At 47.9% G+C, this 20,000-nt stretch overlaps 5 non-coding genes across 5 annotated transcripts; all 5 read right to left on the reverse strand.

Annotated features, from left to right (window-relative positions):
* Nucleotides 1-594: 594 nt before the first annotated feature.
* Trnas-cga (transfer RNA serine (anticodon CGA)) lies at nucleotides 595-676 on the reverse strand. The gene has a single exon. It is a non-coding gene; the product is annotated as a tRNA-Ser (tRNA).
* An 11,958-nt stretch (nucleotides 677-12,634) lies between these two features.
* Trnas-cga (transfer RNA serine (anticodon CGA)) lies at nucleotides 12,635-12,716 on the reverse strand. The gene has a single exon. It is a non-coding gene; the product is annotated as a tRNA-Ser (tRNA).
* A 138-nt stretch (nucleotides 12,717-12,854) lies between these two features.
* Trnak-uuu (transfer RNA lysine (anticodon UUU)) lies at nucleotides 12,855-12,927 on the reverse strand. Its single transcript has one exon. It is a non-coding gene; the product is annotated as a tRNA-Lys (tRNA).
* A 6,631-nt stretch (nucleotides 12,928-19,558) lies between these two features.
* Trnas-cga (transfer RNA serine (anticodon CGA)) lies at nucleotides 19,559-19,640 on the reverse strand. Its single transcript has one exon. It is a non-coding gene; the product is annotated as a tRNA-Ser (tRNA).
* A 138-nt stretch (nucleotides 19,641-19,778) lies between these two features.
* Trnak-uuu (transfer RNA lysine (anticodon UUU)) lies at nucleotides 19,779-19,851 on the reverse strand. The gene has a single exon. It is a non-coding gene; the product is annotated as a tRNA-Lys (tRNA).
* Between the last annotated feature and the right edge of the window lie 149 nt (nucleotides 19,852-20,000).

Raw genomic sequence — 20,000 nt, forward strand, 5'->3', positions numbered from 1 at the left:
GCCTGGACGGGGGCTTGAACTCGGGACCCTTTGGTTGAAGGTCTAGCGCTCTACCGACTGGGCTGTCCGGTCCCTCGGCCGGGCGTTGTAGTACATGCTGCATGGTGTGCGAGTGACTCGCGTGTCGTAATTGCTGGCTTATGGCTCCAATGGCGACTTCACCGACTTCCCACTGACGCACCGCTGACGCTAGTTTTGTGTCGCCTTAAACTATGGACATACTTACAAGCAGCTACGAGATCTTAAGAAAAGAAACGCTGCACCACTGCTTTTGCCGCACTCGAATGAATCGAATTCCGACTCATAGAAAGAAATGAATGCTCGCTCTGTCCTACACTTTCAAGCACATCTGCGTACTCACGAACACGGCGACGGCGCGACAAAAGGATGGGGGCGCGTTCGTGGGCCTGCGACTGATTTCTGCAGTACTAGCGTCCGTGCGAGGTGAACCGATAGGCACAACAGACAGTGGCCGTCGCGAAACAGTATTCTTAAACATAAATTTCCGTCTTGTTGAGAATGGTTTGGATCCGCATTCACCCACGCATGTCACATGTGTGCGAAAATTTCTGCTCGTTTTTATGCAAAATCGCACGCAGTCGGTAGGATTCGAACCTACGCTCCCAGAGGGAATCTGATTTCGAGTCAGACGCCTTAACCACTCGGCCACGACTGCCAGTAGCGCAAGACCCTAGCGACACATGCAACTGCTACCGTTTAAAGCACTGCAGTGCCAGGAAACGGCGTAGCTGCGTTCTTTTCCGTAGTGCTTACACCGCTACTAGACGTGCGGCTACCAAAGTATTAAAATTTCCGCCCGAACAGGGACTTGAACCCTGGACCCTTAGGTTAAAAGCCTAATGCTCTACCGACTTTTTTTTTTTTTTTTTTTTTTTTTTTTTTAAATTGACGACGCCAGATCCATTTTTATTTTTTTTTTAGTTTGATTTTTGTCCTCCTATGTGAAAGCCAAGTATCCTAGTCACTTGTTCTTTTCTTTCTTTTCGTTTTTTTTTTTTTTCACGTTGTCTGGCCAAGCGAAGTACTCGTAACTTATCATGGACGCTTACCCTACACCAGTCTTCTCAAAAACAATATCTAGCATGTTCCCAAAGAGGCTTTTGTATTGGCGTAATGCTTTCATTCTCCAGTAGGCCGTTTCCATGTACAATTTGTAGTCTATTATGTTGTCAGGTCCCTTTACGTTTATTACATAGTTTGCGAAATGGCCTAAGAGCCACATCACACTGTTGTGTTTGGTTGCAGGGTAGTATTTTTCCTGTGGGCGTAAAAGCATCTCTGTTGTGTGATTTCGTCCACCACGGCGGGTGAGGATTCCAACTTTGGTCTTAGTCCAATCCCAGTTTCGCAGATGCCCGGCACACGTAAAGCGATGGAGGAGAGTGTCGACTAGTCCACATTGACAACAGTAATACGTGTCACTAAGCCCAATCCTTTGGAGTTTTTCGTTGGTGGCCACTATGTCATTGACGACTCTGTACCACGTGGACGTCACCTCAGAGGAGTGGATAGGGAGGTTAATATTGGTCCATACATTGTGCCATAAAATGGCCGGATATTGTACTTCGATTTTACTTGGGATGTCAGATGTGTCCCAGTGTTCTAATAGTTTCTTGGAAGTTATGTTGGTCGCGCGGAGAATGTCATCACCTAAGTAGCTGATGTCTACGTAAAATTCTCGTATATGCTTTAACTTATAGTTTAGTTTTCCCACGTTGATCGGTGGTTTCATGCATTCTGGCCGGACTACCTGGAATAGTTGAGAAGTGACGTTACTGTGGGCAAGATTAATCATAAATAAGGTTCTTTTTAAGTACAACGCTCTCGCTTTCCTCGCAATGTTAGTGAGTTCTAAACCCCCTGCTGCCCTCGAATGGGTCAGGGTGACGAGTCGCACTTTAAAAAGATTCCCTTTCCAGACTTGTCTATTAGCCAGCCTCATGATGAGTTTGGCTTGCATTCTAGGTACTGGAAAGATCTGTGCAACGTAATACGCTTTAGAGAAAACATAGGTGTTTATGATTCGAATTGTCTGCAGGAGATTCGTAGAGCGCCAGCTAAGTTCACGCAGCGCTCCTCGTATCTTGTTGGTTGTCTCTCTCCAGTTGGTTGCTGTCATCTTCATGGGGCACTTGTTGAAGCTTATGCCTAACGTCTTGTGATGGTCCACCAGAGTGGCCCAAGAGATATGTACGTCCTCGAAGCCTCGAAGATTCAACAACTTACTCTTTTGTGCGTTAATCTTCGCACCTGATGCTCTATTGTAGTTATCAATCTCTGCTTTGAGGATGGCTATTTCACCGCCGTGTCGTATGACAACTCCTACGTCATCGGCGTAAGCTCTGGCGGATATGGTGACCCCAGAAATAGTCACTCCAGTCAATCGTCCATTGATCTGTCGTAGAAAAGGTTCCAACGAGAGAACATATAACAACATTGACAGCGGGCTGCCCTGCGGAACGCCCCTCCGAACATGAATGACTTTCGTAGACTGTCCATTTACAATGATTTTCGCCGTAATTCCAGTCATCAGTTGATGAATGATACGCACCGCACGACCCGAAAACCCCAGCTGCTGCAAAACAAGTTCCACGTATCGATGACTGACATGGTCAAAGGCCTTGCAGAAGTCTAGGAATAAGATCGCGCATTTAATATTTGTAACTGCAGCAACAGAAATCAAATCACGAAATTCAGAGATGGTAGTCATTATTGTCCGTCCAGGAAAACAGGCTTGATGGGTGTGGATAACTTTCCGGAGTAGGGGAGTCATCCGTTCTTTAACCGCCCTTGCTAATGTTTTATAGTCATAATTCATGAGCATGAGAGGACGAAAGTTATCGATTTTCTTGTGGCCCGTGCTTTTCGGTATCAAGACAAGTTTGCCCTCTTTGAGTTCTGATGGAATTGCACCTCCTCTCACGAGTTCATTAATGACCTCAGTAAACACTGTTCCAATGATATGCCAATACCGTTGATAAAACTCTTTAGGAATACCGTCTGGACCCGCCGATTTATTTGGAAGAGATGTCTTTACCAGGTCGAACACCTCGTCGACTGTGAAGTCAACAAACAAGGAATTATTGTCATCTATGGTGATTAAATTACGTAATGAGTTGATGATTTCAAAGCCATCACAGTTATCAGACTGGTCCTCGTTGTAGAGCAATTCGTAATGCCGATGGAGTGCACGGACAATGTCACCTTGGTCTGTGAGTACCCTACCGTCTTCTAGTTTGAGATCCTCAATAAAAGTACGTCGCCGATTAGACTGATGTTTCATCAGATGGTACATTGAAGTTGTTTCATCCTCCAAGAGAGATTTTGCTTTTGATTTGATTTTCAATCCGTCTAACCGTTTCCGTGTGATGCTTAAAAGTTTGGCTTTTACTCGTTTGATCCGTGCGAGGTGAGCGCCTGACCCATGTGACTGTTCATGGAGTTCTCGTAAAACCGTGTAGTAGAATTCAATAGTCCGTTTTTCTGCCATACTTTTGTGAAAACTGTAATTTTTTAATGTTTGTCGCAACTTCACCTTAGCAATTTTGACCCACCACTCGGTTTTGGTTCCGTAATTCTGAATTGATCTTAAACATTTCGTCCACGTGGCGAGAACGCAATCTTCAAGATCGTCATCTTTCAAATGCGCGATATTGAGGGTCCATTGGTTGCGGTATGCGCGAGTGGACTGCTTGACCAATGTTATGGAAACGGAGAGAGCGCAATGGTCGGAAAAATACGTGGGGATGACGTCCGCATTTAGTACGTGAGTGCTAATATTCTCAGAGACATATATTCGATCAATGCGACTACATGAGGCCGAAGTAAGAAACGTATATTTGACTAACGTAGGGAAGAGGACTTCCCAGGCATCCTTGTATCGCATAGTTTTAAGTAAGTCATGAAGCTCCTGAGAATAATTAAAATGTGGAGTCTGGTCTTTCCGATGGACAACACAATTGAAATCACCTCCAACAATGACCTTGATAGGATTCTTCCGAAGCAAATACACAACATCTTCCTTGAAGAATTTGGCCCTCTCTGACTTTTTAGTGGTACCCGATGGAACATAAACATTTAAAATCGTGACATCATAAACTTGACAACTTAAGCCTCTTCCGGATTCAAGTTTATCCAGTATCATTACTGGTATCCCGACACGACTCATTATAGCAGTTCCTGTACTATCGTCTGTTGAGACGTTGAAAAAAGCGTTAAAGCCAGGTATATGAAAATCAGTAAACATGACTTCTTGCAACAAAATTATGTCCGCCTCCGATTCATAAATAAATTGTTTCAAAGATGATTGTTTTAAGTCCGAAGTAGTTCTGTTGATATTGAGAGTTACAATGTTATAAGTTTGACTCATGATGTCAAACTAGCGACACGCACTGGTATTCGTGTAGGTGGGGCACCGTACACTATATATCTGAGAGTATAAGAACGCCCAATGAAGTGCACATAATCATGTAGGCTCAATTCAGGCGGTAATGCTGCTAAGTTTGTGCATCGGTGGCAACTATAGACGTCGTGGGCAGACCTGCAGGACAATCGGCGTCGGCGTTCTCGAAGTGCCCCTGGGGGGGTGCTACTATGCCTTCAGGTGATTTTCTTTCTAATTTAGCCGCTTCGCGCCGTATCTGACTTCGACTGTGAGTTACGTTCGGCGGCGGATTCAACCGGCGTCGTTGAGGATCTTGAGTCATGGCATGAGTTTGAGAAACACCTTTATGCTGCGAAACTTGTTGCCTACTGTGACTATCACGTGGGGGATCTGGCAAATCCTGTGCCATAAGTTGCCGTTCTGCGGTATTGGAATCTGTCACGTCACTGGCAGTCGCCACATCAGGCCGCTCAGTAACGGGAAAAGAAGATTCACATTCCTGCCCCTCGGCCTCTGATGTCGCTTTGGGAGAGCTTTCTGTCCCAACCTGGACAGTAGCAGGTGCAGGCATCGCAACAGCTACTGCAGATACCTTAACATTCCCGCCCTGAGACGTGGATTCGACCTCCATAACGTTCACTTCTGACCCGCAGTCACCAGAAGAGGATTTTTGCTTTTGAACAGGGTGCGCTTGGTTAGATTTTTCCTCATCTGAGCAGTCACTAACTGAGTCATGAGGTCTCTTATGACTGGAGTTGTTCCGTTCACTAGCAGCCGTGTCAGAGTGCGCGTCGACAGAAGACGCCGTAAGTTGATTGCCATCGAGCGTAATAGGTTCGGTACGAATTGCGGAAGGTGAAGTAGCAGCAGGCTGTTCAACTTTACCATTCATCAGAACGTCACTGAACGTCAGCCGCTGCCTCCTCTGCAGAGTGTTTTTCAGGACAAATACGCGACGCGGACAATCCTGACGCAGATGCCCACTCTCATTACAAATATGACAGGTGGGCGTCTGACCGGCATAGGTGGCTAGTACCTTGTACCCACAAACCATAATATGTGACGGAATGCTGACTTTAACATGCATCTCTACAGATCTCACTCCACTGTAGCATTGCAACCGGTGTTCGCGAGACCACAACTCATTCCTAATAGTCCTAACCTCGCCATATGCAGATAAGACCTCTCGCAGATAGCAATTCTCTACTTCGGGTGGCAAGTTAAACACTCTCACATTTTTGTACTCGAGATCAGCAGTAGAAATTGTAACAGTACTCACTGTTCCATCACGGTGAAGAAAGTCGATCATGCCACCATGGTTTGCCAGTAAACGCTCCATCACAAGAGGATCCAGCAGTTTGACGAAAAAACAATACTGCTCCAGATCGTAATAAGCAGTATGCACTTGCTCCGACGTAATGCCAACAACATCCACAATCCAGTCGTGCACTTCAAGGGAGCTTGGTTGAACGGACCTGGTGGACTTGTCAAACTGAAACTTGATTGTATTCTTCCTTGGAAATAAACGTGACATGTCGCTAATCAACCCGGCAAGGGCTAATAGCACTTATACTTGACAGAACACAACTGCCAAACGACACAACACGGAACTGAAACACGGAACGGGAACACAACACGCGATGAGAGACAAACAGCAAAACGTAAACACCGCTAGGGACTCGGAGCTCGCGACACTTCCTCACTCCAGCGCGTCTCAAGCGGAACTGCACCTGAGCTATCCGGGCTCAGATTACGTGAGCACCCCTCCCACTACGTATACTGACACATTGCCTCATGTCCTTTACTGTTGGGTAATCGTTGCGTGGAGCTGTTACTATTTAAACGTCGTCTGACTGCTGTCTATAAACTCATTACGCTAGGCTCGTAACAGACTATCGAAGAAAGCTGACACACGATGTAAAGTCAAATTGCAGCAGTTTGTACGTCTCATATGTTACAGCGGATGAGCTACGTGTTTTGTCGACACTCACTGGACAACTGTAAAATTCACAAGCGTCTCGAACGCAGGGCTTCCCACGTATTCGCTCATTTCACGGTTCCGTTGGAGATGTTCTTCACCTCTCGACACAAAAAGGAAACGCAGTCGGTAGGACTCGAACCTACGCTCCCAGAGGGAATCTGATTTCTAGTCAGACGCCTTAACCACTTTTTTTTTTTTTTTTTTTTTTTATTGCGCTCTGCCACTTTTTTTTTTTTTTTTTTACGTCTTAACCACTTTTTTTTTTTTTTTTCACCGCTCTACCAACTTTTTTTTAAGAAGCCTTAACTACTTTTTTTTTTAATTTTTGTTTTGTTTTTTATACATTACAACATGAAAATGAAGAAGCCCCTCCTGGGCCAAAATCATATAGTTCCCTTCCGGAACGCATGTCCGCTGGGGACAGTAGGGAGATAGACTTTCCGGCCTTCCTGACGCTAGGCCGTCTTCTCGATGCTAATTTATAACCGGTGAATTCGGAGAGGTTTTTTTTTTTTTTTTTTTTTTTTATGCATGGATTCTTCGTGTATCGTTACACAATTGTTACCTGTGTAGATACCAGCATCGCCATACAGCGATATATAGACTAACTGCTCATGCCTATCGTCAAACGTTTCGCCAGAAAGTCTTCAAACACCTTCATAAGAAAATGGGCATAATGTTTGCGGTATGTCTGTGTTCGCTTCAGTATCCAGTGTTGGGTCTCCAAGAATGATCTGTACTCGCCCACGTTATGCTCCGACGTGCTGAATAGGTAGTACACAGTTATCCCCATTAACCAATGTACTGCGTGTCTCTTCGTTCGCGGGTACGGGTTATCATCAGGGCAGAGTAGGGACATCATTGAAATGGCGTGCGGCGCCGTGCGTTGGATGAAGGCCAATAGGCGACAAAGCAGTTGGCACACGTCCTTAGCAGCCCCGCAAACTAGCCGGTGGAGATCCGTATCGTGCAGTTGGCACGTCGGGCAAAGCGGCGATGCCGCGAGATGAATCTGGTTCAGACGTGACTGCGTCGGGTATTTACGATTCACGTAATAGTACCATGTGGCCCGCGCCGCCGTCGGTAAGTTAGGGGGGTGGATATTGCACCAGACCGCAGTCCAGTCGTACCGAGGATATTTGCTTTCGACCACGTTCCGGCGCTGTCGCAACATGAGGGTGCCGTACACACTGCGGACTGCGGGCAGGTCGTCAATAGGCAGCATCTTCCGCAGGTAACTGTAGTCCAGCAGAAAAGTCCGGCAGTGGCACAAGGCCGTTGGGATGTGGTGAATATCGATCGGCGGGTCCAGGTTGGGGGGCACGATTTCCGTCAGGAGGAAGGAGATCAGACGGTTATGGTCGCGTTTCCAATGCCATAGCGTCAGTCGCACGAACAACGCCAAGGCCTTGACGTAGACATTGATGAGCCCGAGGCCGCCAGCTGTCAGCGGGAGAGTGAGCGTCGCGTGACTTACTTTAAAGAGATGTCCGTGGTTCACGTAATGGCCGAAGACTGCCTGGAGTCTGTCCGCTGTCGCCCGCGGCATGGGAAATATTCGCGCTATGTATATAATCTTCGACACCAGGTAGGCGTTAACGAATTCGACCTTCTGCAGCGCATCGAGGGACCGTAAGGTGTGTAGTCGGATACTGGCGCGGATATTGTGCAAGAGGCGTTTGTAGTTGAGAGCGATCGTGCGGCGCATATTCTTAGTGTACGTTACTCCCAAACATTTCATCTCTGTAAGCACCTTAATGCGGGGTTCTGGTTGCGCGGGTAACCCGCGTCCAATGTGCATAATTCCCGATTTCCGCCTGTTGAGCTGTGCACCAGCCGCTTGGCCGTATCTCTCAATCAGAGCTATTGCCATATCAACCTCTGCGTTCGAACGTACTAAGATGACGACATCATCCGCGTAAGCCCGGTACACAAATTTATCTTCTCGCATAGTGACGCCCCGTAGCGTTGTGTGGAGTTGAACCAACAGCGGCTCAATCGCGAGGGCAAACAAGCTCATGGAGAGGGGACACCACTGTCTGACAGAGCAGTGTATCTGTACGGGTCCTGCTAAAAGTCCGTTTACTAAGATCATTGACTCTGATCCATGAAGAAGCCGCAAGACTGACGCAATGAGCCGTTGTGGAACACTCATCGCCGTCATTGTTTCGCGGAGAAAGTCATGGCCGACTGCATCAAAGGCTTTTTCTAAGTCGACAGCAAGCATGGCACCTTGCATTCTACACGCATCTGCGATGGCTATCAGATCACGGTAGTCACACAACGCCATATGAATACCGCGATTGTCACCGACTCCAGTCTGGTCTTTTCCCGTTAACAGTGTAAGGGCCGGTCGGAAGCGAAGGGCCAGGAGTCGTGCAAAGAGTTTGTAATCACTGTTAAGCAGTGTTATCGGCCGGAATTGATGCACAGAGTATCCGGAAGATGTCTTCGGGACTGGAATGATTAGTCCCTGCGTAAATTCGCGAGGGACTGCCACCTCAGGATTGAGTAGCTCCTGGCACATCTGTCTCAACATCGGCGTGAGGATACTTTGAAATTCTCTGTAGAATTCTATAGGTAGTCCATCGGGCCCTGGGGCTTTATTCTTGCGACCCTTGGCCAAGGCCGTCGCCACTTCCTCTTCCGTCACATCTTCCTGCAGTGCATCAACAGTGGCGCGATCGAGTCGGCGCGGCAGGGCCGTGAGTATGTCATTAAGTGCCTCTCGATCTGGCGTCTTCTGCGAGTACAGACTGGCATAGTACTCCACGAACCCTTTTTTGATCTCGGCCTGTGTGGTTAACCGCCGGCCGTCCACCGTCCGAAGTGCCGTGATGAGTTTGCGTGTAAACTGCCGCTTTTCCCCTACCACGTGGTGCAATGAGGGTCGTTCGTGCGCGACCTCATATCCCAGTCGTGCTCGAATGACGGTTCCATCCATCTTGTGGCGCATGAGATGCAACAGTTTGGCTTTGACGCGGTTGATTTCCACAAGACTAACCGGTCGTTGTGCGGGACGGTTGTACATGTCACGGAGAACACTAAAGTAAAATTCCACCGTCGCATTGTACCATTGCATCCTCTCGCGGGAGTAGTTCATTAGTGTCCTCCTCAAGGCCGGTTTGGCGCAATGTAGCCACCAGAGGAGCACCGACTGATAGGCGTGTGTGCGACGTAAGCAGTTCGTCCAGGTTTCGGTGACTTGTACACGGCAATCACGATCCTGCAGAACAGCGACATTCAATTTCCACAATCCTCTGCCGCGATAGGTTGCCTGGCGCGCCAGAGTGATGGTGCAGATATACGCCAAATGATCTGAAAAGATCGTCGGCCAGAGTTCCGACTGCTGAAGACTGAGACGAAGCCCGCGCGACGTATATATGCGGTCCAGGCGGCTCGCTGACGTAGCCGTGAAGTACGTGAACCCCGGCGCGTCTCCATGAAGGCAGGTCCATGTGTCCAGCAAGGCCATGTCACGTATAATGGCAGAGAGCTCCGGGCATGTGTTGTAGTTCGGCGTCTGGTCACGGGGTGACAGCACGCAGTTGAAGTCACCTCCGAAAACGACGTGATCATACCTGCCCGCGAACAGGGGCATTATGTCAGTCCTATAGAATTCCGAGCGGGCGCCTCTATTACTTGAGCCAGATGGAGCGTAGACATTAATGATGCGGACGCCAGCGAGCGTAAGCGCTGTACCTCTCGCCGAAGGTAGAAAAGCGACGTCCGTAACTTCGAGACCCTCTTTGGTTAAAATGGCAGTGCCCAATTCGTGTGCGGTACCAGGATGGACATGAGCGGTATATGTGCGCAAGGACTGGAGATCCGACTCCCTGACCTCCTGTAACAGGGCGATATCGACTTCCGCCGCTCGTAACATGTCACTGAGAAGCTGCAGTTTACGAGCACTGCTGATTTTATTAATGTTGATTGTCGCTATGCGATACGCCTGTTGAGGGTTCATTGGACACATCGCCGCGGCACCTTCTGCTTTTAGGTTCGCTGTGCTTTCTCCGAGCCGTCGATCGGCTCACTTGATCCTGGTCGGAATGCGTTACCCATGGTACCATGGGTGTCGTCCACGGCCAGTGGTTTATCCGTCGGTCCGGAATCCTGAGCGTCAATCTCAACATCATCAGCCCAATTTACTTCATTATGCACAGGGGCGGGGCGGAGCAAGTTCGGAAGGTTGCGATCCGGCTCATCACATGGTTCAAGGGGTCGCGTCGTACTCACATCCATAGGGGTCGCACTGCAGGCGTCAACGCCACCGTGACCAGGGGGGCTGGCCTCTCGCTGCGTAGGGGCCTGGTCTGTTGCAGAACTCGTCGCCGGAGTGCCGCGCTGCGTTTGCGCAATCCGTGTGGCTTTTTCACGATATGGGCGAGCTGCTTCGCCAGCATCTGGGGGCGCGATACGTTGTTTCTTGCGCTTCTTTTGTTGGTGCCGAGAAGTATGCGCTTCCTCCGCGTCTGAAGGTTGAGACTGTCCCGCACTAGGTGTTTCGGAGTCCGCTCCCGTCTCGGGCGTCACGTCAGAGACCACGTCCATCACTTCCGTCCGCGGAGGGTCCACATGCGCGGAGACATCCGGACTGGGGGCGTCTGAAGCCGGCCGCACAGAGTGGTCGACCACCGGGGCATCCTGCAGCATGACCTGCTCCTGTGATGCAGCGGGAGGATCGGTAACAGCGGGGAATGGCACCGCAGCTCCTCGCGCAGCCGCGACATACGTAAGGGGCATAGCTTGGGACCGCTGCGGATCGAGGTTCTCGCCCACAGACAATTGTGCAATTCGTCGTTGTAGACAGTCCGATCGTACGTGACCTTCTTTTCCACAACCAGAGCATGTACGAGGTTGTCCATCATACATGACGATCGCTCTGCAGCCACAAATGTATACGTAGGAGGGGATATGTTTCTGAAGGTCGATTCTCACTTGACGGACACCATTAAGAACAGGGTACGTCTCAAAGCTCAACCACTTCTCCTCTGTATGGGCGAGGACCGTCCCATAATTTTGCAGGGCCGAAGTGACTTGGTGGGCAGTCACCTCAAATGGTAGTTCAAAGACACGTACCGTTCTGATTCCAATGCCCGCTGGTTCCACAAGGACTGTCCCTACATTGCCATCGGAGTGAAGGAACTTATAAGAGCCTCCCGACGTCCGAATCAGTCGGTCACAGCAATCGTCATTGATAAGTTTCACATACACAACACTTGCCACTATCGAAAGATGAATTCCAAATAATTCGTTTGGATCTAATTTCACTACCTCTCTCAAAAAACGTTCAACTTCAAGCGCTTTGGGTCGGGCAAAGCGGTTCTCAAACGTGAACTTGACTGTCGACTTTCGTATAGTATGAGCCATGTGAACGGTGCCTGTACGATGGACGCTGCGCCGCTATCACAACACTCACCGCCTCTGCTAAGCTGCTGGTCGCGGCTAGGACGTAAACAGCACGTCCGCGCCGCACGGCTTCTCAAGCCCGACTACCACTCGGCCACGACTGCCGGTCGCATGGCGGTGGCCCGACAAGTGCAACTGCTCCTTTACAAGCAATCTGACGGCAGAACGCGACATGGCCTCACTCGTTTCTGTAGTTCTTTCGTTGCCAGCACGTTAGCCGTTACGACAGTGTATTAATTTTCGCCTGGACGGGGGCTTGAACTCAGGACCCTTCGGTTGAAGGTCTAGCGCTCTACCGACTGGGCTGTCCGGTCCCTCGGCCGGGCGTTGTAGTACATGCTGCATGGTGTGCGAGTGACTCGCGTGTCGTAATTGCTGGCTTATGGCTCCAATGGCGACTTCACCGACTTCCCACTGACGCACCGCTGACGCTAGTTTTGTGTCGCCTTAAACGATGGACATACTTACAAGCAGCTACGAGATCTTAAGAAAAGAAACGCTGCACCACTGCTTTTGCCGCACTCGAATGAATCGAATTCCGACTCATAGAAAGAAATGAATGCTCGCTCTGTCCTACACTTTCAAGCACATCTGCGTACTCACGAACACGGCGACGGCGCGACAAAAGGATGGGGGCGCGTTCGTGGGCCTGCGACTGATTTCTGCAGTACTAGCGTCCGTGCGAGGTGAACCGATAGGCACAACAGACAGTGGCCGTCGCGAAACAGTATTCTTAAACATAAATTTCCGTCTTGTTGAGAATGGTTTGGATCCGCATTCACCCACGCATGTCACATGTGTGCGAAAATTTCTGCTCGTTTTTATGCAAAATCGCACGCAGTCGGTAGGATTCGAACCTACGCTCCCAGAGGGAATCTGATTTCGAGTCAGACGCCTTAACCACTCGGCCACGACTGCCAGTAGCGCAAGACCCTAGCGACACATGCAACTGCTACCGTTTAAAGCACTGCAGTGCCAGGAAACGGCGTAGCTGCGTTCTTTTCCGTAGTGCTTACACCGCTACTAGACGTGCGGCTACCAAAGTATTAAAATTTCCGCCCGAACAGGGACTTGAACCCTGGACCCTTAGGTTAAAAGCCTAATGCTCTACCGACTGAGCTATCCGGGCTCAGATTACGTGAGCACCCCTCCCACTACGTATACTGACACATTGCCTCATGTCCTTTACTGTTGGGTAATCGTTGCGTGGAGCTGTTACTATTTAAACGTCGTCTGACTGCTGTCTATAAACTCATTACGCTAGGCTCGTAACAGACTATCGAAGAAAGCTGACACACGATGTAAAGTCAAATTGCAGCAGTTTGTACGTCTCATATGTTACAGCGGATGAGCTACGTGTTTTGTCGACACTCACTGGACAACTGTAAAATTCACAAGCGTCTCGAACGCAGGGCTTCCCACGTATTCGCTCATTTCACGGTTCCGTTGGAGATGTTCTTCACCTCTCGACACAAAAAGGAAACGCAGTCGGTAGGACTCGAACCTACGCTCCCAGAGGGAATCTGATTTCTAGTCAGACGCCTTAACCACTTTTTTTTTTTTTTTTTTTTTTTTTATTTACCGAGACGCGAAGTCGTGACCTTTGCCTTTCGCGGGCAAGTGCTCTACCACCTTTTTTTTTTTTTTTTTTTTTTTTTTTTTTTTTTTTTTTTTTTTTTTTTTTTTTCGAGACTCGAACTCGGGACCTTTGCCTTTCACGGGCAAGTGCCTACCAACTTTTTTTTTTTTTTTTTTTGTTTTTTAAAGACGCTACCCCGTTTTTTTTTTTGTTCTTTTTTTAGTTATTTTTTTTCCTGGACCTCTTCCACTTCAGGCGTTGGCCCCTATCATCCATATCACCCCCAAAATCCTATCTAACCTAAAAAAAAAAAAAAAAAAAAAAAAAAAAAAAAATCTGTTGCCACCGCCACTTTCACCCTAACTTAACCTACTTTTTTATTTATTTTTTTTCATTATTTTTTTTTTTTAAATATATAGAGGAACTGAATAATTCTTCTTGCCGTGACAATCTGTCCAATACCCGTGAAACAGAAGAACACGAAATCAATCAAGCACTTCTGATTTGTTTTATGTTACGGCTTCTGGCAAAATTAGTTTTCCTGAGGCACTTTCACTTGCTGTACTATAAAAATAAGTAAATAAATAAATGCCAACTTAATTATAATGAAGCACAATTAGTATCGACTCGCTGTAGTGTTGTGCACCAACCAAAAATAAAATAAAATAAAATAAAATTTACCGCTTCATTATGGCAAAGTGTGAAGTAAGAAATTTTGAAACAAAGCTTTGTATTTCCGACTCGTTTTAAGGTTGTAGTGTTCTTCCATTATATACTGTATATACTCGTCTATACTCGCATGTGTATTCGTAACTGCAAAATATGCAAACTGGCCGATAATCCAAGCATAGCTATTGTGCTTTGTTGCAGGAAAGAAATGCCAGTCTGGTTGAAGTACATCTTTAAGTGTTATAGCAGAGTCTGTGGTTCTAGTAATTATTGCGAGTTTTTTTCTAGTCCAGTTCCATATGTAGTATTGGTCGCGGCAGATGAGAATGTGTGCCAAGGTATCTACAGTATGGCAATGACCGCAGTACGGACTCTGCTTCATTTTGATATTGTGCAACTTTTCACCTGTGGGGACCTTCTCGTTCACAATGTCATACCACGTGGACACTACTTTGGAGTGGAGGATGGGATTGTTAATATTTTTCCAGACGTTACTCCAGTTGACCGCTGGATATTTCGCTTCAATTGGGTTTTGCCTATGGTGTCTCGTGAGGTGGTAATAGGTCCTTCTGGTGTTAAGCAGCTGTGAAGTATCTTGAATATAGCTCATTTCCAGGTAATAAGTCCGGACGTGATCGAGTTGAGCGCTGATGCGACCAACATCGACTGGGGCCTTTTTGCTCGTTGGGGCTAACCTGTTGAATAAAGTTTTCGTAATTGTCGGATGGGGTGACTGCAGTATTTTGCGGATTCGGTCCATATATAGGGCAGTGCATTGGTTCTTGATGTCTTTGACGCCCAACCCACCAGCGGCGCGGGTTAACACTATGGTTGGCATGGCGACTTTAAAGATGTTTCCGCTCCATATGAACCAATACGCTGCAGCTAAAAGCTTTTGCGCTGTATCCTTGGGTACTGGTAACACTGCTGCGATGTGGTATATTTTGCTTAGCGCATAGCTGTTAATCAATAGAGCTCTCTGTATCCGATTGAGCGTTCTAGTTTTGTGTTCACGGAGAGTAGCCCTGAATATATGTAGTTTATGGTCCCAGTTGGCTACTGTCATCTCTCTGGGGTTGGCCATTAGAATCATACCTAAGTGGTTCGTCTTCTCTGTTCTTTGTAGCCATGTCCTTTGAATAGTCTCCGTATTGGGTCCGACAGGTAAAATTTTAGATTTTTGTTCATTGAGTTTGGCTCCGGAAGAAGTGGCGTAAGCGTGGATTATTTGTTGAACGACTTCCATTTCTGAGTGCGTGTTAACTACTACACTGACGTCATCAGCATAAGCGTGACACACGGTTTTTGTACCCAACACCTGTAGACCTTGTAACCTGTGATGCAGGTTTAACAGTAACGGTTCTACGGCGATTGCGTATAGTGCCATAGAAAGGGGGCATCCTTGTCTCACTGATTGCTTGATCGGGACTGGTGAACTTAGCTGACCGTTAATTTTGATTCGAGAGGAAGTGCCGACTATACATTTGCGTATGATCTGAATAAAATGAGCACTGAATCCCATCCGTTGCATTACAGTTAGTAGAAAGTGGTGGTTGATGCGGTCAAAAGCCTTATCGAAGTCTAAAAACATGAGACCAACATTGCATTTGCATAGCCACGACAAATATATTATGTCTCTATATTCACATAATGCATTCGACATTGATCTCCCTGGGACAGCACTCATTTGATAAGGGCCAAGTACTTTCGGCAGTACCATCTTCAGTCTACAGTTTATGAGTCGGGTGAAGATTTTATAGTCGGAATTGAGGAGTGTTAGTGGTCGAAAATCCTTCAGCGTAGCGCTACGTGGTTTTTTGGGGATCAGTACAATCATTCCTTCGGTAAACTGAGATGGCATCTGCACGTCTCCCAATAATTCATTGCATATTTTGGTGAATTCCGGTCCTATGATGTGCCAAAAACAAGCATAAAATTCTATGGGTAGGCCATCTAAACCAGCAGATTTCTTTGTAGGCGAGTCTTTGATTATGGCACATACTTCTTCCTCAGTTATGTGGGCTACAAGGTCGGCGTTGTCAGTTGGATGGACCGTGGATTGAATGTTGGATAAAAGCGGCTCACTTGCCGTCGCGTCAGTTGCCGATGCGGAGTAAAAATCTGTATAATGTTGCACCACGTAGTTTTTTACTGTGACCTGTTGATCGTATTCGTTCCCCTGTTCATCACTGAGAGTGTGGATTAACTTTTGTTTACCTCTCTTGGCTTCCCGTATCACGTGATATACGGACGTATTCTCCTGCGTCAGTTCAATCGGAGGACGCGATCGAACTTTTTTCCCCTCTAGTGATTGTCGTACCAACGCCGTTATTCTTGCTTTAGTGCGTTTTATTCTAGAGCTGTTTGCTACTAATCCCATGGGGTCATCATATAGTTCGCGGAGGCAAAGAAAGTGATACTCCAAGGTGCGTTTTCGCCAGTACGCTTTCATGCGACCATATCGTGCGATGCATTTTTTTATCTGCGGTTTCGCAGACTGTAGCCACCACATGATGCGTGTTGGATATCTGGATTGCATCCGAAGACAACGCTGCCATGTAGCATGAACCTCCTGTTTCAGTACTGCGTCCTCCAAAAGTGACACGTTTAGCTGCCATACGCCCCTTCCCAGGAATGTTTTTTGTTTAGTATGCTTCGCGGTTATATGAAATGCGCAGTGATCCGAGAAGTTAAGAGGCCAAATTTCACAGTCAGTTATATTATGGATAAAACCTTTCGTTACATACAGCCTGTCTAGTCTGCTTGCCGAAGTACTGGATACGTACGTGTATCCTCGGGTGTGCGGGCGAAGGTGGCACCAAGCATCTATCATATCTAGCCCGTTAATTAACAGCAACAGCTCCTCACAAAAGTTGAAGTTCGGGATTTGATCTTCTGGACGCAATACGCAGTTAAAATCTCCACCCAAAATTATGTGCAGTCGAGGATCCGTTATTAATGGGACAATTTCGTCCCGGAACAGGTTGCCCCTTGCTCGTTTTCCGCTGGATCCAGAGGGAGCATATATATTAACAAGAAGCAGATCATATATTTGTGCAGTTATGCCTCGTCCAGATTCAAGTAATGCTTTTGCTGTACATGGTATGCCGTGTTTGAACAGTATTCCTGTTCCACATTCATTGCCTATGTTTAAGATCGCCTCATATCCATACACATCCGCTATTTTGGTCGTAACTACCTCTTGTAACATCGCTATGTCAATGTCGGCGGCATATAAGTAGTCCTTCACAGATTGTAACTTTACGTCCGAAACTATTCGGTTTACATTGAGAGTGGCGATTTTATACGCCTGCGTCATTCGCTAGTCCAACTAAGCGCATTCAGTGTCGTCAGACCATGCTGTCCCCGTATCAGTTCCGCAGCGGTCAACAGTGTCCATTGGTTCTTCAATTGGAGGGGCGAGGTTCATCTGTACGTCCTCATTCGGGTTGGGGATGTCTGGTTTTCCGATGTCTACCACGCCTTGCTTTCCGCTTCGATCTGTTTTAAGAATTTTTTTGGTACGGGAGAGTTTTTTCTCCAGTTCTTGGATCTCTTCAGGGCTCTGTTTTCGTGTTTGCCGTTTAGGTTTCACCGGCTGCTGTCTGATGTTGTCTTCCTCAGCATTCTTCAAATCTTCTAAGCGGGTGGTGTTTCGAGCTAAATTGTCGACCGTGCTCTTGGTGGATGATGGGGTCAATAGAGAAATCGGTTCACTATGAGGTTGCTCATTCCGGGATGGTTCTTGCATGTCATTCTCAACAGCGGAGGAATCGGGTAATTTGCTGTGGCTCCCAATATCTTTCGGTGTCTGTTGTGTTGAAACCGTTACAGCTGTCACGATTTCCTTAGGTTCGGGTGGTCTAGCTTCTGTCGTGTCAGTGGTGGCAATCTGGGCTTCTTCTCGGGTTGGATGGTTCTCCGTGTTCGCATCAGGGCTTGGGGTCAGGACTTGGCCGCGGGCTGCCGTAGCGTAAGTCGCTGGCAGCGCAGTCATAGCCGGCGGTCGCGGCGCCTCGCCAGCCGGCAGCTGCGCCACTCGCCGCTGTAAACACTCCGCGCGGACGTGGCCGGGAGAGTTGCACGCCGCGCACGTCCTCGGCTGGCCGTCGTATATGACGATACCTCGGTATCCACAGACGCTGATGTATGACGGTACATGTTTGTGCAAATCGACCTTTAATTGCCTCACTCCGTTGAGAACTTGGAATTTGCGCGCGTTGGACCACCGTTCGGCAACATTGCTGAGAACTTTACCGTACGGCGCTATCACTGCGTTTATTTGTTCCGCCGGTACTTCGAATGGTAGTTCGAATATCCTGATAGTTCGTATTCCAAACCCTGCATGCGTTACGGTGACTTCGCCTACGTTTCCATCACAATGTTTAAATTTCATAATTCCTCCGCAAGACTCAACTATTTTGTCACATAAGTTAGCATTCCTCAATTTCACAAATACAATGCTGCTCACTATCGAAAGATGCATTCCAATGACATCCTCTGAATCAACTTTCACTTCGTATTCCAACCAATCTTCGATTTCGTGTAGTTTAGGTCGGGCGTAATTACGATCAAACGAGAATTTCAAAGTATCTTGTCTGTTCAAGTGGGCCATCACGGATTCATATTTCAAATTTCAATATGCGTAGAAGTTCTGCAACGATGCAAGAAGCACTGCGACTTACCACGCCGAAGCACAGCAGACCGCGGCGCACGAAACTCAGCACACGTCCGCACAGCACGGCTGACGCGGCGAGACTGCCCACTCGGCCACGACTGCCGGTCGCATGGCGGTGGCCCGACAAGTGCAACTGCTCCTTTACAAGCAATCTGACGGCAGAACGCGACATGGCCTCACTCGTTTCTGTAGTTCTTTCGTTGCCAGCACATTAGCCGTTACGACAGTGTATTAATTTTCGCCTGGACGGGGGCTTGAACTCAGGACCCTTTGGTTGAAGGTCTAGCGCTCTACCGACTGGGCTGTCCGGTCCCTCGGCCGGGCGTTGTAGTACATGCTGCATGGTGTGCGAGTGACTCGCGTGTCGTAATTGCTGGCTTATGGCTCCAATGGTGACTTCACCGACTTCCCACTGACGCACCGCTGACGCTAGTTTTGTGTCGCCTTAAACGATGGACATACTTACAAGCAGCTACGAGATCTTAAGAAAAGAAACGCTGCACCACTGCTTTTGCCGCACTCGAATGAATCGAATTCCGACTCATAGAAAGAAATGAATGCTCGCTCTGTCCTACACTTTCAAGCACATCTGCGTACTCACGAACACGGCGACGGCGCGACAAAAGGATGGGGGCGCGTTCGTGGGCCTGCGACTGATTTCTGCAGTACTAGCGTCCGTGCGAGGTGAACCGATAGGCACAACAGACAGTGGCCGTCGCGAAACAGTATTCTTAAACATAAATTTCCGTCTTGTTGAGAATGGTTTGGATCCGCATTCACCCACGAATGTCACATGTGTGCGAAAATTTCTGCTCGTTTTTATGCAAAATCGCACGCAGTCGGTAGGATTCGAACCTACGCTCCCAGAGGGAATCTGATTTCGAGTCAGACGCCTTAACCACTCGGCCACGACTGCCAGTAGCGCAAGACCCTAGCGACACATGCAATTGCTACCGTTTAAAGCACTGCAGTGCCAGGAAACGGCGTAGCTGCGTTCTTTTCCGTAGTGCTTACACCGCTACTAGACGTGCGGCTACCAAAGTATTAAAATTTCCGCCCGAACAGGGACTTGAACCCTGGACCCTTAGGTTAAAAGCCTAATGCTCCACCGACTGAGCTATCCGGGCTCAGATTACGTGAGCACCCCTCCCACTACGTATACTGACACATTGCCTCATGTCCTTTACTGTTGGGTAATCGTTGCGTGGAGCTGTTACTATTTAAACGTCGTCTGACTGCTGTCTATAAACTCATTACGCTAGGCTCGTAACAGACT

Source organism: Schistocerca serialis, chromosome 4, assembly GCF_023864345.2.
Source record: "Schistocerca serialis cubense isolate TAMUIC-IGC-003099 chromosome 4, iqSchSeri2.2, whole genome shotgun sequence".
Classification (NCBI taxonomy): Eukaryota; Metazoa; Arthropoda; class Insecta; order Orthoptera; family Acrididae; genus Schistocerca; species Schistocerca serialis.